We start from the raw sequence: 19,043 nt of genomic DNA, 5'->3' as shown, positions 1-19,043 counted from the left end.
TGGATTAATATTGAGTGTAAATATGAAATGAAATGGAAAATAGTTTTAGGTCATCTCTCCTCCAACATTTATCTCACTCTGTCATATGATAAGCAATAGACACATTTCTAGCAAGCAATTAAAGCTCTCTCTTCTCACCCAGTCTCTCGCTGTCTCACTCTCTATCTCTCTCTCTCTCTCTGTGGTCCTCTATCTATGTCTCTCTCTCTTTCCCATCCTCTTTCTCTCTGTCTCTTTCAATCACTTCGTCCGTCTCTCTTTCTGCCTCTGTCTCTCTCTCTCTCTCTTTACCTCTGTCTCACTGTCAATCTCGCTTTCTTTCTCACCCTCTCTCTTTCCCTGTCTCCTACTCTCATTCACCCTCTCTAAATCTACCTTACTCACTCTTTCTCTCTCTCTCTCTCGCACCGTTCTCTTCCCGTCTCTCTATTATTCGCCCTCTCTCTCTCTCTCTCTCTCTCTCTCTCTCTCTCTCTCTCTCTCTCTCTCTCTCTCTCTCTCTCTTACTGAATCTGAATATCTTCTCAGTCGATCTGAATTCTTTCAATATTTCAATTGAGAGAATTCTCAATAAAATACCAAAATATTTCTGCATTGTTGTTGTTGTTGTTGTAGTGTATTTGTTGGCTCATTTAACGGTAAAAGTTGTTGGCGCTATCAAAAGGGCTGCTGGCGCTCGAGCGTTTTGGGCCGAAATGAAACCACTTATCCAACTAATCAAACTTATGCAATTATTGCAGCTTATTCAATTTAACGCGCATTTGTCTGGGGCTCCGCGCACACACAAAGCGATGCCAGAACAACAAAAACTCCAATTAAATGCGCATAATACGCAAAACCCATTACGCAATTTAGCCAAAGGGCGTGTTCACCACTCAAGGGCGGGACGGGGCAGGGCTGTTGGTGGTTCAGCGGCTCGATGGTGGAGGCCAAACAAAGTTGGGTAACCCAACAATCACAGCAAGTGGTTTAAACATACATACTACAGCTACCATTGCGTATTTGTATACATATATAGTTTGGCCAAGGCACGCACACACACACACACACACACGCACGCACACACATATACGTAACGTAATGAAAATCACATAAATCTGTTTAATTGCATTAGTTCATTTGGCTGATCAAGATTGTTCCATGACATGAATATTTATAAATGTATGTCGGATTTGTGTCAATTTTCTCACCCTTTGTTATGATTTTTTATTTTTATAACGAAACGAAATTACCAAGTTCCCGTGCTTCCCTTTTATTCGGAATTATCCAGAATTATAATTCCCAATCAATTTTTCTTTGTTTATTGCCAATCAAATGCCAGTGAGAGCGAAAAGGGGCGACTGAAGCCTGTCGCATTAGTTACAATAGCCATCTCGCTCTCACTTGGTAGCTATCAAAGTCTGCATACAGCAACAGCTATCTTTGTCTCTCTCGCTCTCTCCCTGAAGGACTGACAATTGGAGCAGACACAACAGAAATGAGAAGCGTTTAGCCAAGACGCAAACTCAACCGGATAACATTTTACCAACACAACTTTACAGCATGAGCTAGCGCTTAGCCTGGCACTAATACTACTGCAGCTGTGAGAGACAATTGTGAATTGGGTGACATTGGAAAAGAGACGCTGCTGATAACTTAACAGTAGCAATACAGAAGTATGTATACACAGTGTGAAAGAGACAGAAATATATAAATATATGAAATAATTACAAGTGTATAAAGAAGACACAAAATTAAAAAATAAAAAAAATAATATTTTATTAAATATAATTACAAAATATTAAGAAATAAATCTATAAACGTGAATAATCAATTAATATTATGTATAAATATTATGTATATATGTATGTAATTAATATTATGTATATATATAAATAGAATAAAAAAAAGTAGGTGTAGAACAATGTCAAACTGTAATTACAAGCAAATTCAATTGATTTCTTCTTCTTTTTCCCCCTTTAATAATAAATATGAAACGAAATTGCCTTCACAAATAGCATTTATTATTATAATCGAAAGGAAATTCGAAAATGAATTTCAAACTCCAACTGAATCAGCAAAAATGTTCGGGATATTAAAAACGCAATAAGCAAATGGCCAAAAATGAGAAATCTCAACAATAATATTGGCGCAGCAGAGCAAATATTAAAACAATGCGCTGAATGAAAGTTCACAAATAAATATACACACATATGTACATACGCATTGTGTATATATGTATGTGTGTGTAGGTGTATATATAAACATATATATGTAAAATGAAATTCAATAAAAAATCCACATGCAGCTGGCCAACGGAGTTTAAGCATATCCCCAAAAAGGGCAATCGTTGGGGCGGGGGTTGGGTGGAGGGGGGGACAGGGCATAACAATGCCCTGAAATGAAATGAACTGTAATCAATCGCGCGGTCGAGAAGTCGAGCAATGGTCAACAGTCAGCAGGAGCGATGCCGTGACCTAGCGGTACAATTGTAATTTCCGAAACAATTTATGTAGCGCCCTTCGTCCAGGCGCACACACACCCACACACACACACACCCACACACACACACATAGAGGCCGTTTTCTTCCATCCATAACAGAGAAATGCCAATTATTAACATTTTGGGCTCGGCCGGGAAAACAAAAACAAAAAACGTAAACCAAAAAAAAAAAAAAAAAAATGAAAAAAAAAATCGGGCTTACTCGACTGCCTAATACTCCTTCACAGACCAAACGCTGGCCGCTTCATTTTCCCCATTTGCCACGCCCTCAATAGACTTTGGTGTTTGATCGATCTTCATAGGATCGTAAAATCGATTTGCCACGCCCACCATGGGCGTATATCTGTTATAGCCGCCATATTTGTTTGAATTTGTGTTGTCCACATTCCAAACTTCAACTCTCTAGCACTGGTCCTAGCTTGCTATCCGATATATCCGATGTGCCACGCCTCTAGTGGGCGTTTCGGAATAATCTCGACAGCTGCAGCTGACGTGGCTATACACGACTATACATGCCCAGCTTCTAGCTGCCACTAAACCAATATACCCATTTCAGTTTCGTGAATAAGTATGGTATAAAAAAAAAAAAAAAATGCCCCGACCGCAAGGTAAAAACAAAACAAATTATTAACACCGGCCGTGGCGGTTGGCGGTGGGGAGCTGTTGAAAAATATTTTCAATATTTTGACCATGACCAGAGCGCTGCTCTCCCTCTCCCTCTCCCTGTATCACTCTCTCTCTCCCTCTCCCTCTCTATCTCTCTCTTTCTCTTTCTCTTTTACTCTCTTTGGTTTTTGTTTTAAATTTTAATGCTTTTTACGAAACTTTTGCATACAAAAACATTTGCTGTTTCTCTCTCTCTCTCACTCTCTCTCTCTTTGTGGTTTCTCTCTCTCCCTTTTTTATGCCATTTTGGCTTTTTAACGATTCAACTTTCTGCCGGCTTTGCAGTAGCTGATATTTCATTCACATTTGGCCGGGCCAGTAGAATTTATGAAATTTCGCACAGTTACCGATAAGGGCCGGGCGAAGCGTGGGCGTGGCCATAAGTATCTGCTTTGGTTCCAGTTCTATGCGAACGGAACTGCTAATTAATTTTATTTCGCTGTTGTTGTTGTTGTTGTTTTCCCTTTGAAGGACGCTCCAGGTGCAAGCTCTCAGCCTACCCCGAGGAGGTTGTGGCCGAGGGGGGGAGGGGGGCAGGGGTTCGGTGCATGACCTACGGCCAGTTATACACACAAAACTCCGACAGTTTAGGGCCCAGCAGCATTGGCAGAGACATGGAGCGCACTTTATCAATTTGATGTTGACAATAATTGCATTAAGTGAAGTTAGCAGTTCGAGAGCGCAGCCACCCCATGCTGCACAATTTTAATGGGTATGCGCATACATACAGACACACATACATACATACACATAGAGATGGGCATGAATATCGTATTAAAAACTTGCCGGGAAATGTAGTTATTGATGCAGGCAAGCCCAGGCAGGCGGCAGAGCTCCGAGCACAGCTCGACTAGCAGCTACCCTGTAAGTGTGCATGATGCCTGGGCAATACCTAGGCAATGCCTTGACGAGGCATCTCGATTGATGCGTTCAATTAACATTCTCGTTGACTTAATCGAGTGGGCGCACGCTCGACTACAGGGTATAATTATAAATTGAGGCATGCACGAATGAGCCCGAAATTCTCATTAAACGGAGAGAGCTGAATGCCGGCGCCGAGTGTTGCCTGGTTACGGGGGCTTAAGACACGAACGCAACGAAATGATTGACTTTCCTCAGCGATGGTGGGCGTCGGTGTGGGTGTGGGGGCGTGTCGGGCAGTGGCGGAGACAAGTACATGACACCACATGAAAATGCGACAACAGACGAGGAAATAAGAAATTGAATGCCTCGACATGCTCGAACGCGTCAAGTCTGAAACATGAAAATGAAACGCCAGACAGCAGGCGGCTCGTGGGGGCCACTGGGAGGGGTGGGGGCTGATGGCAGGTAGGCGGTGGGGCAAGAACAATACCCAAGTGGAAAACATTGCCATGTCACACACACACGCACACGCACACACACACACAGAGAGATAGCTGCAGCTGTGACATGAGGTCCTGGCCGTGTGTCCTGCGAACAGAACGATTGCACGTTCCAGTCCTGCTGCTACTCCTGCTCCTGCTCCTGCTCCTGCTGCTGCTGCTCTCGCTGTACCTTTTGCGGGCGTAATGGGCGTGGTAAACGAGTTGCTGCTGCGTTATTGAATTAAACGGAGAGACACTACACACACACACACACACACACACGTGAGACGTGTGTTGTGCACATGTATGCATATTTAATGAGTGGGCGGGGCAGCTGCGGCAATTTATTGTTGCTCATATTGGACAACGTTAAATATATATACATATATACAATATATACGTGTGTGTGTGTGTGTGTGTGTGTCCCTTCCATGAGCTTTTGCCCAATGCAAGTGCCGTTCATTTGCGCTAGCTTAAGACAGTTTTATGGCATTTGCCACGCTCAAAAAAAAAAATTAAAAAAAAACTTTTCTGGCTTCTGGCAGCTGATAAACGACTTGCTACGACAATAAATACATTATAGTTAGCCAAATTAACTTGGCTCGACAAATTGCAAGTGCAATTTATGCTGTGCATCTGCTGGACTCCAAGGATATCTACTCTATATAGAGATCTCTTGCTGATTCTCAGTTGGTTGGGGAATGCTTGAGTCTGATTAGAGTATCTCACATACTACTTCAATTGTTAGATAATGACAGATCCTAGGAGGTATTTAGGTAAGTGCAATTCCAGATATGAGCTGAGCATGAAATAGCTTCACTCTGTATGCAAACTGCGATCATTAACTGTCAATGACTGAGACAAAGCTGCCTGAATGATAAATTATATATGTATATTGAGTGGAGCATGCATAGATATATGTAAACTTATCCATTTATATTCGAACTTGTATATAAGTTGTATTGGATTGGAGAATGAAATTCATACTCATATGAGAATTTACATACATAATATCTGGAATCTGTTTAGTTTATAGTCTATTATAGTTTACAGAGAATAGGCCAAAGGCAACTGCAGCTTAATTCCGAAAAAGGACTTTTAGAATAATTGTAGTAATTGTAAATAAAAAGTCTTCAGAGGAATAGAGAGCTGTAGAGGAATGAATAGAAAGAAAATTGTGGGAACATATCTGGAATGACATAGAAAATATTCAATGTAGTAAGAGAGAGAGATAAAGAGAGAGAGAGAGAGAGAGAGAGAGAGAGAGAGAGAGAGAGAGAGAGAGAGAGAGAGAGAGAGAGAGAGAGAGAGAGAGAGAGAGAGAGAGAGAGAGAGAGAGATAGAGATAGAGAGAAAAAGAGAGAGAGATAGAGAGAGAGAGAGAGAGAGAGTTTAAAGAGTGTTGACAACTCTCTCACGCCATATTGAATATTTTCCAAATAATTTCAGCAATATTTCTACAATTTCTTTCTATTGAACTCTTCTTAAATCGTCTCAAAATCAACCCAACTTGGTTTCTATAAGATTTGAGCAAAGGTTCTTTTAAATCTTTTGAAAGATAGCTACAAAAATAATATAAAATATAAAATAGGTATATACATATATATTAACTGCTTCATCTATATATAAAGAAGAATATAGAGAGAGGAATACACATATATACCTATATATAGTATTAACTACTCCATCAATATACAATTTCCTCTAAAGAGAGATTCCTCAGTTAAGCTGGGCATTTACATATATGTATTATCTATCTTCAAGTCTGGAACCTGATCAAATATTTATAAACCATATAGGTGTATATATAGCAACTGCTCTATATTCAATGTCCTACATATATGTTTCTCCATATTTTGCCCTCTTCTTCTTCCTTCTGCTTTCATTATTACGGTTTTTTTTTCGCTTGTTTGTTGTTGTTTTCGTTGCTTTTAATGCTCCGCCGTAGAGCTTCCGTCTTAGCACTTGGAAATTATGCGGCTCAGCGGTCCATTTAACACTGGCGGGAGCCCAGCGGACGGCCAGTGGAGCCCAGTGGAGCCCTGATTAGTAGTGGATTGTTGTAATTAATAGAGGCCGGCGGTTGCCAGGGGCGGCTGCCACGCAATCTGCGGTAAATGTCATAAATGTCGTATTCGAGTACGCCAAAAAATGCAAATCAAAGTGAACCTTTTTTGCCTTCTTCTTCTTCTACTTCTTGTTGCCTCTCGAACATTTGTCCCTTCCCAGAACTCCCCATGGCTCCACTCTTTTTCTCGTTTTGTTTTTGGCCCCGTTGTTGAGTCCACAAATATGCGCATAATTAATTTGGCGCTTCTTGTTGGGTCTCGGCGAGTTCGAAGCGAAGTAGATTAAATGGAATTTTGTCAAAGTGTATTACTTATTTTAATTAACCCCGAGAGACGAGCCCCACCCAGTCCACCCGGTCCTTTCTTGCTCAGTCAGACCGTCCACACGTCCAACTCATACTCACCAATTCCAGGGTATTTCGGCTCTGTTCGATGCGATCAATGCGCTGCGAGCAAATTCCAAAGTATTTCGTCTGCAAGTAGAACAAGAGAAATAATCGCATAAGTCGTCAGATCAACTCCGTTTTGCCAGCTAACCGTTTACGCCAATTGCTCATGCCGGCCCAGTTTAACGACTGAGCCGCGGCTGAGCCGCACAGAGCCTCGAACAGGGGCCACCGCATCATGCCATGTGCTTTGCTTTTACTGCCCAACAATGCGCGACTGCAGCCGTTAAGCCCCAAATATATGCAAAACAGAACGGGCCCCATAAAAGAGAAGATGTAAACACGAACGAATGGCAAATCGAGTTCTATTGAACGGTGAATACTCTGCAAACAAAGGGAACAGCTGAAGTCAGAGTAAGGCTCTCTAAGGCAGCAGCCATGAATGCCTTCTCAGTTTGTCTGATGCTAGCAGAGGTTCTTAATGCAGCCTACGCCTATATAGATTTGATTTCTATCCATCATTGTAGTTTAGCAATCGGGTCGTATTGACTTGTGCATGCTCTGTAAGGCAACGGAGGTTTCATATCTCCTCATTTATTTGATTCTATCAAATCCCATTTGCAGATTCTATAACCACAGAGATAGTTCTCCTGATGTAGATACTACTTACATATCATTATAAATTAGTAAACGGATCGTATTGACTTGCGCATACTCTGTAATGTGTTCGAGTTTCATATATCCTTATTGACTCGATTCTATCAACTCTCAATAACAGGGTCTACATATAATATGTAATGTCTGTGCTGTTAGACAGTTCTCCAGATATGTATGGATCGTATCTACATATTATTATAAATTATCAATCGGGTCGTATTAACCTGTGCATGCTCTGTAAGGCAACGGAGGTTTCATATCTCCTCATTTATTTGATTCTATCAAATCCCATTTACAGATTCTATAACCACAGAGATAGTTCTCCTGATATAGATACTACTTACATATCATTATAAATTAGTAAGCGTGTCGTATTGACTTGTGCATACTCTGTAATGTGTTCGACTTTCATATATCCTTACTGACTCGATTCTATCAACTCCCATTAACAGAGTCTATAACCGCACGGACAGTTCTCTAGATATGTATGGATCGTATCTACATGCTATTATAAATTATCAAACGGGTCGTATTGACCTGTGCATGCTCTGTAAAGCAACGGATGTCGCATATTTTCTCATATATTTGATTCTATTAAATCCCATTTAAAGATTCTATAACCACACAGACAGTCCTGTTGATATAGATACTCTTTACATACATAGATATCTCTATATAGTCGCAAACGGGTTATCCTGGCTGCTGCATACGGTGTAATGCAGCAGACTTTAATATATTCCCACTGCCTTCAACAGTGTATATATCTCACATGACTGTATATAGTTTGATATAAATACCTTTTACATATTATCACATATAAGCAAACGGGTTGTATCAGCTTGCGTATACTTTGTAATGGAACATCATTTAATATTTTCCCATTTATTCGATTATATCGACTGCCTGCAACACTGTCTATATCCCTATAGGCATTATTCACATATCATTATAAACTAGCCAACGGGTCGTATGAGCTACAGCATACTCTGTAGGGTAACAAATTTTAAAATGCTTCCATTTAATTGATCCTTTTAACTATATCCCATTTCTATACCACCCTCACTTATCTCTGCTAACTGCTGCCAAAGTCAATGGACCCCTTTGAATACCCTATGCTGCCCACATTTCGTGGGCTTACTGCCGTAGCACACAGAGAGATAGGCGAGAGCAGTATCCATGTATCCGTGAGCCAATTGTAGAACCCTCGCATTGCAGCACGTACAACATATAAATATAGATACATGCCCGTGTAGAGGCCTCTCCATCAAGCCAACCGCCCTCACCCACCAAAATTTAAGTCTCTCTTTTGGCATTGAGCATTTTATGTGGCTCTTAGTAATTTGGTAAAATAATATCAAACACAGATTCTCACTTTCACCTAATTATTGATTCATGCTGTGGCTGTATATGCTCTATATGATATACAATGATATTTGCATAATGGGTAACGAATTGGGCATATTGGCTTTCAGGAATTTTATGCTTGTGAAGATGAAGTCAGAGTCCCATAGAATTACTTTCAGTTAAAAATTAGAAGGTTTTACTGATGCGCATATGCCCTATTAAAGCAATCAAATCTAAAGATGTTAGCCGGGAGATAAGCTAAAAATTATTAACAGCAGCGATATATGTATCTCTCAGATATCATCAGGCTCGGTAAGGGGTATCTCTGTCTCCATCATATGCTGCCCATTTGGCTTTCTCTTTCATCTCGCTGGGCACTTTGTACGCCGTAATCGCAAATCGTAATTGGTAGCAGCTGAATTTAGCAGCTGCTCGGGGACTTGCAGTCCCGTTACAGACGCACACCAGCTCCAATCCAATCAGCGCTTTAAAGTCCCTTTGTTTCGGGAAACGAAACGAATTGAAATATTATACCCAATGCTGGGAGCGCAGTCAAATTTCAACTTCGCATAGTTGAACGCCTTTTTCGAGTTGGTAATCCGCAGCGACAAGCATAAAACAAAATGCACTCAACTGGCAAAGTGGCTCGGTGCATCGCTGACCAGCTGGCAAATACCCTGTAATCACAAAACTGACTTTAAATCGAGAACTTGTGGCTTTATCAAAATGGTCTTTATCGACCCTCCTTACTGTCCGTATAAAGTCTATATACTATGTATAGCATCCATATAAATTACACGTAGATTTGCATGTATTCCATGCTGGAATCCTTAGAGTCTACATTGTGCTTTAACAGACTTCACAAAGATTCCAAATAGAGTTCACATAGAATTAGCATGGATCTTAAATATATTCTACAAAAATACCACACAGATTCTCTAGACACCACATATGGTACATAGGGACTCCAAGTAGATTTTACATCTATCAAAATTCAATACAACAAGGCTCTATAAAGACTCCATACATTGAGTTTACATAAACTAAACATTTAGTCGATCTAGATTCCACATAGGTTCCACATCGATTCCACATAGGTTCCACATTGATTCCACATAGATTCCACATAGATTCTGCATAGAATCCACATTAATTATATATAGAATCCACATCGTATATATAGAATCCAGATACATTCCACATGGAATCCACATAGGTTCCACTTAAACTCTACGTGGAACCTACATAGATTATACATAGATTCCACTGGGATTATACATAAAGTAAGCAAAGATTTTACATAAAGTCCACAGAGATTATACAAAGATTCCGCATCGATTCCACGTGGACTCTACAAAGCTTACATAACGAGTCTATATAGGCTCTGTGGGATTTCACAAATATTCCGAATAGAATCCACATATATTCAACGAGTTGCTCACTAAAACTCTACATAGAATCCACACGAGTTCCACATATACTCCACATAGAAGTGAGATGGAGCTTAGATTACACTTAAATTCCACATAGAGTTTACGTGGTTAGACATCAGCATCTATATAGAATCCACATCACATCCAACTAAAACTCCCCATGCCCAAACTTAGAATTTTTGGATACAGAGTATTGAAAAGCTAAACACAGTTTTCATGAAAAGCGTTGTCCGCCATTTCCCAATATTTGTTGTATTTTATTTTTGTTGAATTCTGTTATTTTGTTTCCTTTTTGTTTATTTTTATTTATTTATTTTATTTTACTCTCTCTTTTTTTTGGCAACATTTTGTGCCACATTCGCAGTTGTTGCTGTTGTTGTTGTTGTTGTTGTTGTAGTTGTTGGCGTTGCTTTTTCACACAGCCCGAAGTGCGAATTTCGCGTAAATAAATTTAATATCTGACACAATCTGCTCGAAGCGGTCAAAACAAAAAGTGAATGCGCTAGATTCGAAGAGCTCGACCAAGTGATATCCTGTAGGGCCCATATGAGTGTAAATAAACCCCAAAGCAATATAAATCAACCTTAATTCAGTTCAGAATGATTTCCATAACAAATCAGAAATCATATTGACTCGATCTTATTTTTCCACTATGCCATTCTCTATTCATTCTCAGTTAGTACCACCCTCTAGGCATGCCGCTACAGGGTATACGTGACAAGTGGTTCGCTGTTGGCAGCGTTTGCTGTGGACACGGAAAGCCTCAAACTAGATTCTGTGTCGAATAAACGAATTTGTAACTCGACGCTGATGGCGACACGGCTCACTTTGCCTTTATGTAAATAAATTATTTTCATTTATTTCTTATGCATTTTACATTACATTTTGCACTCTATCAAAAGGAACGAAACACCGTCTCTCCACCACCAGCAAACACTGGCTCCCATTTCATGTCTCCCATAAAATCATATAGGAAATGTGAACTAAATCAAATTATCAATTCGGTTCGGAACGCGTAGCTGTCGAGCTATCAGCTTGAGATAACTGTATTACAGAGCTGTAAGTATGACTCTAGTAAATTTCCATTGAATGTAAGTTTATTACGTAGGCAGATCAATTGGGAGAAATTTATTGTAGGGTTTCCATCGATATATCGAAATATCGACCATTGAGCTGGGGCGGGAGTGAGAAAAAGAGAGAGGATAATGGGAGAGTGATAGATATGGAGTAAATAGGTGGAAGTTCATAAACAGAGAAACAGATAGAGTGAAAGATAGGGGATAAAAAGAAACGTGTAAAAGCGGAGATAGAAAGAGATAAGGAATGAATGAAGGAGAAAGAAAACGATTAAGTGAGAGACATAGACAGAGAGAGAGAGAGAGGGTGGGGGAAGAGAGAAAAAGAAATCAGAAAAATATGAGAGCGCGAATAGAGAGAAAGATAAATATGATAAGAATGGCGGAATCAGAGAGAGGGAGAAAGATCGAGAAATAGAGATACAGAATGGAAACCAGACTATAAGAGAGAGAGAGAGAGAGAGAGAGAGAGAGAGAGAGAGAGAGAGATGGAGAAGGAGTGAAGCGGAGAGAGATAGGTTAAGAAAGAGAGAGCGTGACAAAACTAAGAGGTATACAGAGATATGGAAAGAAAAAGAGAGACCGTGACAGAGAGAAAGAGTCTAGAACACATCAAAGCAGAATTTTGTGGACAGACTGAATTTAGTTTGCACTACCCCCTCTCTCCCCACACCCCCACCCCCTCTGCCTGTCTTTACTTTTACTTTCGGCATACACCTTTACCAAATACCATTTTATTGATGGTAGAGTGGAGTGGAGTGGAGTGGAGTGAGTGAGAGAGAGAGAGAGAGTGGCATGGGCTGAGGCAGTCAGCAGCTGAGATTGGCCGTTCGGGCCGTCTGGCGCTGCCCGTTGGACATTTTAGTATGGCATCTGCTATTATATAAGCTTTTTATTGCCTATATCTTCTGGCCGCTCCGTTCCGTCTAGGAGTCCGGTCAAGTTTTGGTCGGCTTGGGTTGGCTTCGCTCTGCTTTGCTGTCGCTTGTACTTTGTACTCTCTGCCATTTGACTTCATTTCGTTCGGCTGTAGCGTGCTTTTATGGCGCTTTGCTGCTGCTTGGCTTCAAATATGCAAATATGCGCCCAGCCACGCCCATCAATGTTGCGGCAGGGCAGCCGACAAAGCGTCCAAAGCCAAATAAATTTATATGAAAAATGTCATGTCTCTCTGCCTCCCAGACTCCAAGCATTCTACCTCTATGTGTCTCTCCCTCTCTCGCTCTCTCATCTCTCTGTCTGTCTCTGTCTCTGTCTCTGTTTTGGCAGCATTTCACGCGCTCGACACAGACTCTGAAAATATTTATGCATTTGGCCGTGAGGCAACTCAGCTGATGTTGTACCGCTTCAGCCTGTTCCTGCTCATTTCCCACCTACCCTCTCTCGTCCCTCTCTCGCTCACTCTCTCTCCCGCGAACTTGGCTCCCACTCCCATTGCCAGTCGCTGTTGCTGGGCTCCAGTTCGAAACTTGCGCGTAGATAAAAGTCATAAAGTTTGTTCAGCCCCCTACCAGCACCGCCACGACTCCAACCACCTGCACCGCCCGCCCTCTCTCCCTCCCTCTCTCTATCTATCTTTCTCCTGCTATCGGGCAGCAGCTGAGACGCGGCTGTTGCTTTCTGCTCGCATTTAAATAAATAAAGAAGAGAGGAGGAGAACAAAAAAAAAAAACACTTTTAGTGAGCATCATTAAAGCGTGACGCCCCCCGTTTTGGGCCCCCTTAAGAGACTGAAGCGCTTCGTGCCCTTAAAAATAAATGGGTATAAATTTGCCTGAGTGCATTTAATGAGCAACAAAATGTTTGCAGCGCCCCGCCCTCCGCCCCCGCCGACACTTTTAATAGCCGCGAGTCAACGCCGACCCAGACTCAATGCCAACGCTCGTCGCTTCGCAGTGGGAAATCAATGCGACTACGTCGACTGCGGAGTAGAGCGCACGATAGTTTCACTCACAGATATAGCCCCATTAATCTGCAATATAAAACCCATTTGAGCTTAGCTCCAATCCAAACTCAGCCTCAGCCGCGACTTTCGATGCTATATTTCACTTGTTGAGCTCAGCCGCTGAGACATCAAACTAGGCTCAGTGTATCGACTGCCAGATACCCTGCAGCTGCAGCAGCAGTTGAGCGCACTAGGGTGAGCCTGGGGTGAGGATGTGAGCCTTAGGCTTGGGCACTCGCAGTGCTACCTATTTAAAAGCTCATAAATTTGGGCTGGAAATTGCTTTTGATTTTATTCCAAGGTACAACATCTGTGAAATTCATAAAAAGTTCAGAGTAAATTTTGCGCAGCTTTTGTCTTGACTATGCAAAGGACTCGAATGTGAGATTACTTTGGAGTCTTGAGACTGTTGCATTATTAACTTAGGCATATTGTATGTATAGGGCGGTCCATAGTTGACGCATACATCTGGCAGCTCTACAAGATTGCCCACATTCGACGGCCCCGTGTTTTGTGCTCTTTAAATCAAAGATAAATGTAATTTTTCATCATAATTCAAGTAGATTTATTGACATTACTCTTTGATTGTGATATCTCTCAAGGGGCCGCCTTGGGCCTGTACGGCGTACTGTGCACGGCGCTGTCAAAAGAGAAAGGGTTGCCAGATAGGCTCGAAGAATATGGACATCCCTGCCTGAAGATGTCGAGAGACGGTGTTAATGCCCAGTTGGCATTTCAGACTCCATTTCATCTGCATTATTTAAAGGGGCTTAGAATGCAGCGAGTCGCGCTCTTTGTATGCCTAGCACCTGGCACCATTTTATTTTGAACACCGCCTCTCTGCTACTACCTCATTTGGTGTTATTCTCAATGACAATTGCGGTCGAAGTGGGTCTCTCTTGCTCTCTCTCTCTCTCTCTCTCTCTCTCTCTCTCTCACCCTCTCTCTCGCTCTCACTCTCTCTCGCTCTCTCTTTCGCTGACTTAGCTCGTGCCCTGCTCGAATTTTACAACACTGAAAGACTACCCTGTGCTATTTGTTATCGGTTCGTTCCCTTTAGCACCTCCGCTCATTTCAGTCAAGTTCCTTACACAAATTTAAAATGAATCGAATGAATCTGTACGCACATATGTAATATCTTGAGGTTCCTATATCATAGCTCATCAATTCACTGTAATGTATTCATAATAAATCAATGTCCTTCACTAAATCCAGTGAATCATAATTGATATCCTTACATGCAGCTACCCTAATCGAGTTGATCCAGAAACCCTTCAGCGTACGCCCGAGCTAATATACCCCATTATGTGTGCGTGCAGCGCATCATCCGCATCCGATCTCCGAACTCCAAAGCAGGCAACGCGATAAAGTCGCAAATTTATTTGTCATGTGGCAGCTAGAAAAGTTTTGGTATTTGCTCTGCTTAACTTGCATTGAAAAGTTTTTGGCACTTGGAATGCGAGAGATTGAGAGATTGCCCGAGAGAGAGAGAGAGAGAGAGAGAGGCCGTTCCAGATGGCGACTTGATGTGGCCGCAACTAAGCTCCAGCTGGTATTTAAAATTGTGGCCTTGGGCGATTTGCCGATGCGGATTCGGTCGAAAGTTTGGCGCAGCGACAGACAAAGGCGGCGAGTGAAACCTTAATTAAATATCAATTTCCGGTAGAGTATCCGGCGTGCACACACACACACACACACACACACACAGACACACATGTGTGTGTCTTTGATCTAAATGTTGGTCCGGCGCACAAAAGTGGAAAAGCCATGGGAAAGCTCATTTACTTGACCAGGCACGCAATTTTTAAGCCAAGCCCAGCAGGACAAACAGGCAGAACGAGGGGGAGTGGGAGGGAGGGGGAGGTGGGTGCTGAATACTGGCTGCTGTGATAATGTATGCAGCTATTTAGTATACACATATCACTAACTGACAAGATATATGCTGGGAAAGTTTGCGTGTTTGCTTTGCCCTTTGTCGTTTGCTGCCTGCAAGCAAATGGCAAAAGTTTTATGCCATGCCCTGGTCCTGGCACCCTCCCCTCACCGCCCTCTGCCCTCTGCCCTCTGCCTGCCCTGACTAAAACTGAAGCTGCTGCTTGACGCTGTCTTTGCAATGGAAATGCTAATGGATGGACCTAGCCAAAGAGAAGGATAGAGAGAGAGAGAGAGAGGGGAAGGGGGGGGAGCGAGAGAGATCAAGGCATGGTTCATAATTGAATGTTTGTTAATGCAGCGCCGGCTTTTGAGTTGCCTACTTTTTGGAGTGCAAATTCACAACGGCTGCGTTTAATGGGACGCACAGAAAGCGAGAGGCAGAGAGAGAGAGAGAGAGAGAGAGAGTGATAGAGTGTTTCGCAAAAAGGGACAAACTGCTTGGCAACTAATTTAAATACATGTCATGAATTTAACATAAATAAATAAAATACTAAAAAAAAAAAAGCAGCAGCAGAAAATGTAAAAAATTGCCCATTTTTTATGGCTCTTATGACTCGTGTTGTTGTTTACTTTCGGGGGGAGGCAAATGCAAAGCGCAGAAGCACAGGCTGGCAGGCGGGCAGGCGGAGGCGAATAGTGCAAAAGTTGCTCAACATTGCGAGCCAGCCACTCGCCTGTGGGCGTGGCTTGTGTACGTGCCCGCTGCGCTCAAACTTTCGAAATGAAGTGAACCTAAACTTTGCGACCCAAAGTCAAGGCGAGGCGACAGCAGTCGAACATGGCCATGGAGCAGGAGCAGGAGCAGGAGCAGGAGCACGAGCAGGAGCTGGAGCTGGAGTCTGAGTGTGGGTCGACATATCAGCAGAAGATAATATCGTCCGACCGGATTTTTAATCAAAAGCAAAACGATCCGACTGACCCCTCGTGAGCCACAGATTTTTGTTTTTGTTTTTCTCCAGCCCCCGCCCACCCCTGCTGCTGCGCTACCCCCCTCTCTCTCTCTCTCTCTCTCTCTCTCTCTCTCTGTGTATGTTTGTCAGAGTCAGTTTTTAACAATTATTGTAAGAGTCTGCATGCTGGCAACAAAAGCATGTGACATGACCCACGCCCCCCGCCCACACACCCACCGAAAAAAAATAAAAGATGAAAAACGTTTTCGACCAAGTTCTCTTCCGATGGGTCCGAGCTGCAGCGCTGAGAACTTTCGAGGGCGTACTCCTTGGCTGGTTAGCAGATGAAGGCTGCAGATAGGACCAGGCATTGAGGAGCTGCGTGGAGAGTGACGGGGTAGATGGGTGGCTCGAATCAAGATGTCGTCCCGGTCAGCCTTATGAGGTGCCTCGCAGCAGGATGACAAATGTCTGCGTTGTCGCAGCTGTTGCAGGGTATTTAAGAGTTGGGTCGCTCGATTCGCTCGGCACTTCAAATAAATAAACTTTTGTTTTGCTGTGTGCGACTATTTTGTGGCGACAAGGGTTCCTCGACTGTGGAGCCTGCAGTGGCTGTGGACGGAACTGTTGGGGGCTCGCAGAGTCCAACCGTCAACAGGAATTTGTATTTTTTTTTTCAGTTTCTGTTTTCTTTTTTTTTTCCATCTTTTTCCCTCTTTCATTTTTTGATTTTCAACGTTTGGGCCAAATAAATAATTTTGTCTTTGCTCGGGGTTTATTGGGTTTGTAATAAATTTAAAGCTCTATCTCGCTTTTACCATCTGCCCCTGCTTATCTATGTCTGTCTCGCAATCTCCCTCTCCCTCCCTCTCTCTCTCACACACTCTCTGGGTCACTCTTTCATTACAGTTTATGGCAGTTCGGCTAAGCCGGAAGGGATCAAACGTTTTGCATATTCCGATTTCAGTGAAGCCGTCAACCAAAAAAGGATAACAACTCTCGCCTGCTGTTTCGCTTGTAGTTCAGTCGGGAGTTCAACCGGCCAGCCAGCCAACCAGCCAGCCAGCCAGCTACATAATTTATGAACATAAATTGTGGGCGTGGCGCGGTCAGAGGGCGTAATGTGATAACTAATGACTTTTCTGACTGCAGATGCATGCAAATTGCTCGGAATTTACGCCGAGCTGCTAATTTGAAATCCGATTCGCAATTAACCGTCCATGTCCAGAGGTGTGTGTGTGTGTGTGTGTGTGTGGGTGTGAGGAGAATCCGTTTAATTAGGCCAATATGACACTCTCCTCGTCCACCAATGGCCATAGCCATAGCGCTTTAAGCAATGAAAAACTTTGCTGCAGAGCTTCTCTCCCTGCTGTTAACAGTTTCGCAATGTGTGCAAGTGTGTGCATATATGCTTACATATATAAGTTTCATTTACTCACGCTCTCTGGATCAGGGAACAAACGATTGCATCGGCTCTCTTACGAGCTCGTTCGTGATCGGTTAGCAATCGTTGCGAACCGTTTCGCTCTCGTTGTTCCCTGACCGTTTCTTTGGTTTGTGCGTGCATTGGTATGTGTGTGAGTGTTGTCTTCGCTAAGCTAAGCTAGGTTGCGTCTGTAAATTGAGTGAATTGTGACTGTAGACTTTTAAGTACTGCGTCTCATCGTGCGAGTGTTAATCGTGATTGAGTGATAGTCTGTGTCTTTTAACAGTGACATGAACGCCTCAACAGAAAAGTCTTTTGCTCAACAGAGTGAGAGAGAGAGAGAGAGAGTGTGAGTATGCATGATATTTAAGCAATTGAACGGTCCACTGTTATTTGTTACTGTTACAAGCTATTCGCGCTTCAGAAGCTATTATCTACGTATGACTAGAGTCTCGACTCTGTTATAATTATGTAACTGTCTGTAGAGCTGCCTTTGCATAATGCCCATCGTCCAGTGAGCAGCCAAGCAGCTAATCAAGAATAATCGCCGAGCGCCGCCTGGTGGCTATTTTTAGTCTAGTGTTCCCATTCAGTTGGTTCCAATCAAACGCGTCATTAGGTTTCAGTTTCAATTACATTGCAGGCCAATGGCCAAAAGGGTTTGCTTTGCCCCCCCTCACACTCTCTCCCTCTCTCTGTCTGCTTCTCCCTAAAGTCTACATAATTTATATTGTAAATAGAATGAATATTGAAGCGCGTTTCGTCTGCGGCTAAGTAAATCTGTAAGTGCAGCTATTTGCATAGGATAACTCAAGGAGGTCACTCAGCCAATGAGTCACTCAGTCACTCAGTCACTCATTCACTTCGTCATTCACTTGTTAGTGGCGGTTGGCATACAGTTGAAGTGGAGCTATTAGCTGGAGTGCGACTCGGACAATCTTTTCTGTGGAGTTGCTGCTGCATTCAGCCGATTCGATCGTTCCAGAGCCTCGCCCCCTGGCAAATTGCTGCTGAAATGTGTTTATTCCAGCTAGATGATTTTGAAAAAGCGATAAAGACTCTGCGTCCGTCGGCCGCAACACGATAAAACGCGCCACGAGGCAGCTGCAGCTAAATTCTATAAAATTTACTGCCTGGCCCTGGCTCTGGCCCTGGTCCTAGTCCTGGTCCCATTGACAGCCAGCCGGGCGGAAGCAGCTTCAGCGCCTGGCTGGGCGTCAATTGACAAATTGTCGTCCGCGCTCTGGCCACATCGAGTCGCTCGAGTCGAGTTCACGTCGCCTCCTGAAAGTCATCAGAACTTAAAGCTAATTTCATTTCGTTTCACTTGTGCCAAAATAAGCTCAAACCAATTTGGTTATTATTATTCATACTTTTTCTCGCTCGCT

The 19,043-nt window shown here is 42.8% G+C and overlaps 1 protein-coding gene across 6 annotated transcripts in view; it reads right to left on the bottom strand.

Annotated features, from left to right (window-relative positions):
• Nucleotides 1-19,043, bottom strand: part of Dop2R (dopamine D2-like receptor) — an 86,056-nt gene that overhangs the window by 46,960 nt on the left and 20,053 nt on the right. For 5 of the 6 annotated variants that reach the window (XM_089263907.1, XM_089263910.1, XM_089263911.1 and 2 more), the window contains exon 2: nucleotides 6,968-7,036. The exons of the other annotated variant lie outside the window; for it this stretch is intronic. The gene's annotated coding sequence lies outside the window, so the exon portion shown is untranslated. The remainder of the gene's footprint in view (nucleotides 1-6,967; nucleotides 7,037-19,043) is intronic. 6 annotated transcript variants of the gene reach the window in all.

The sequence above is a fragment of the Drosophila navojoa genome, chromosome X, assembly GCF_054131105.1.
Source record: "Drosophila navojoa isolate 15081-1374.11 chromosome X, UAZ_NAV_1.0, whole genome shotgun sequence".
NCBI lineage: Eukaryota > Metazoa > Arthropoda > Insecta > Diptera > Drosophilidae > Drosophila > Drosophila navojoa.
This window is presented reverse-complemented; position numbering and strand designations above follow the sequence as displayed.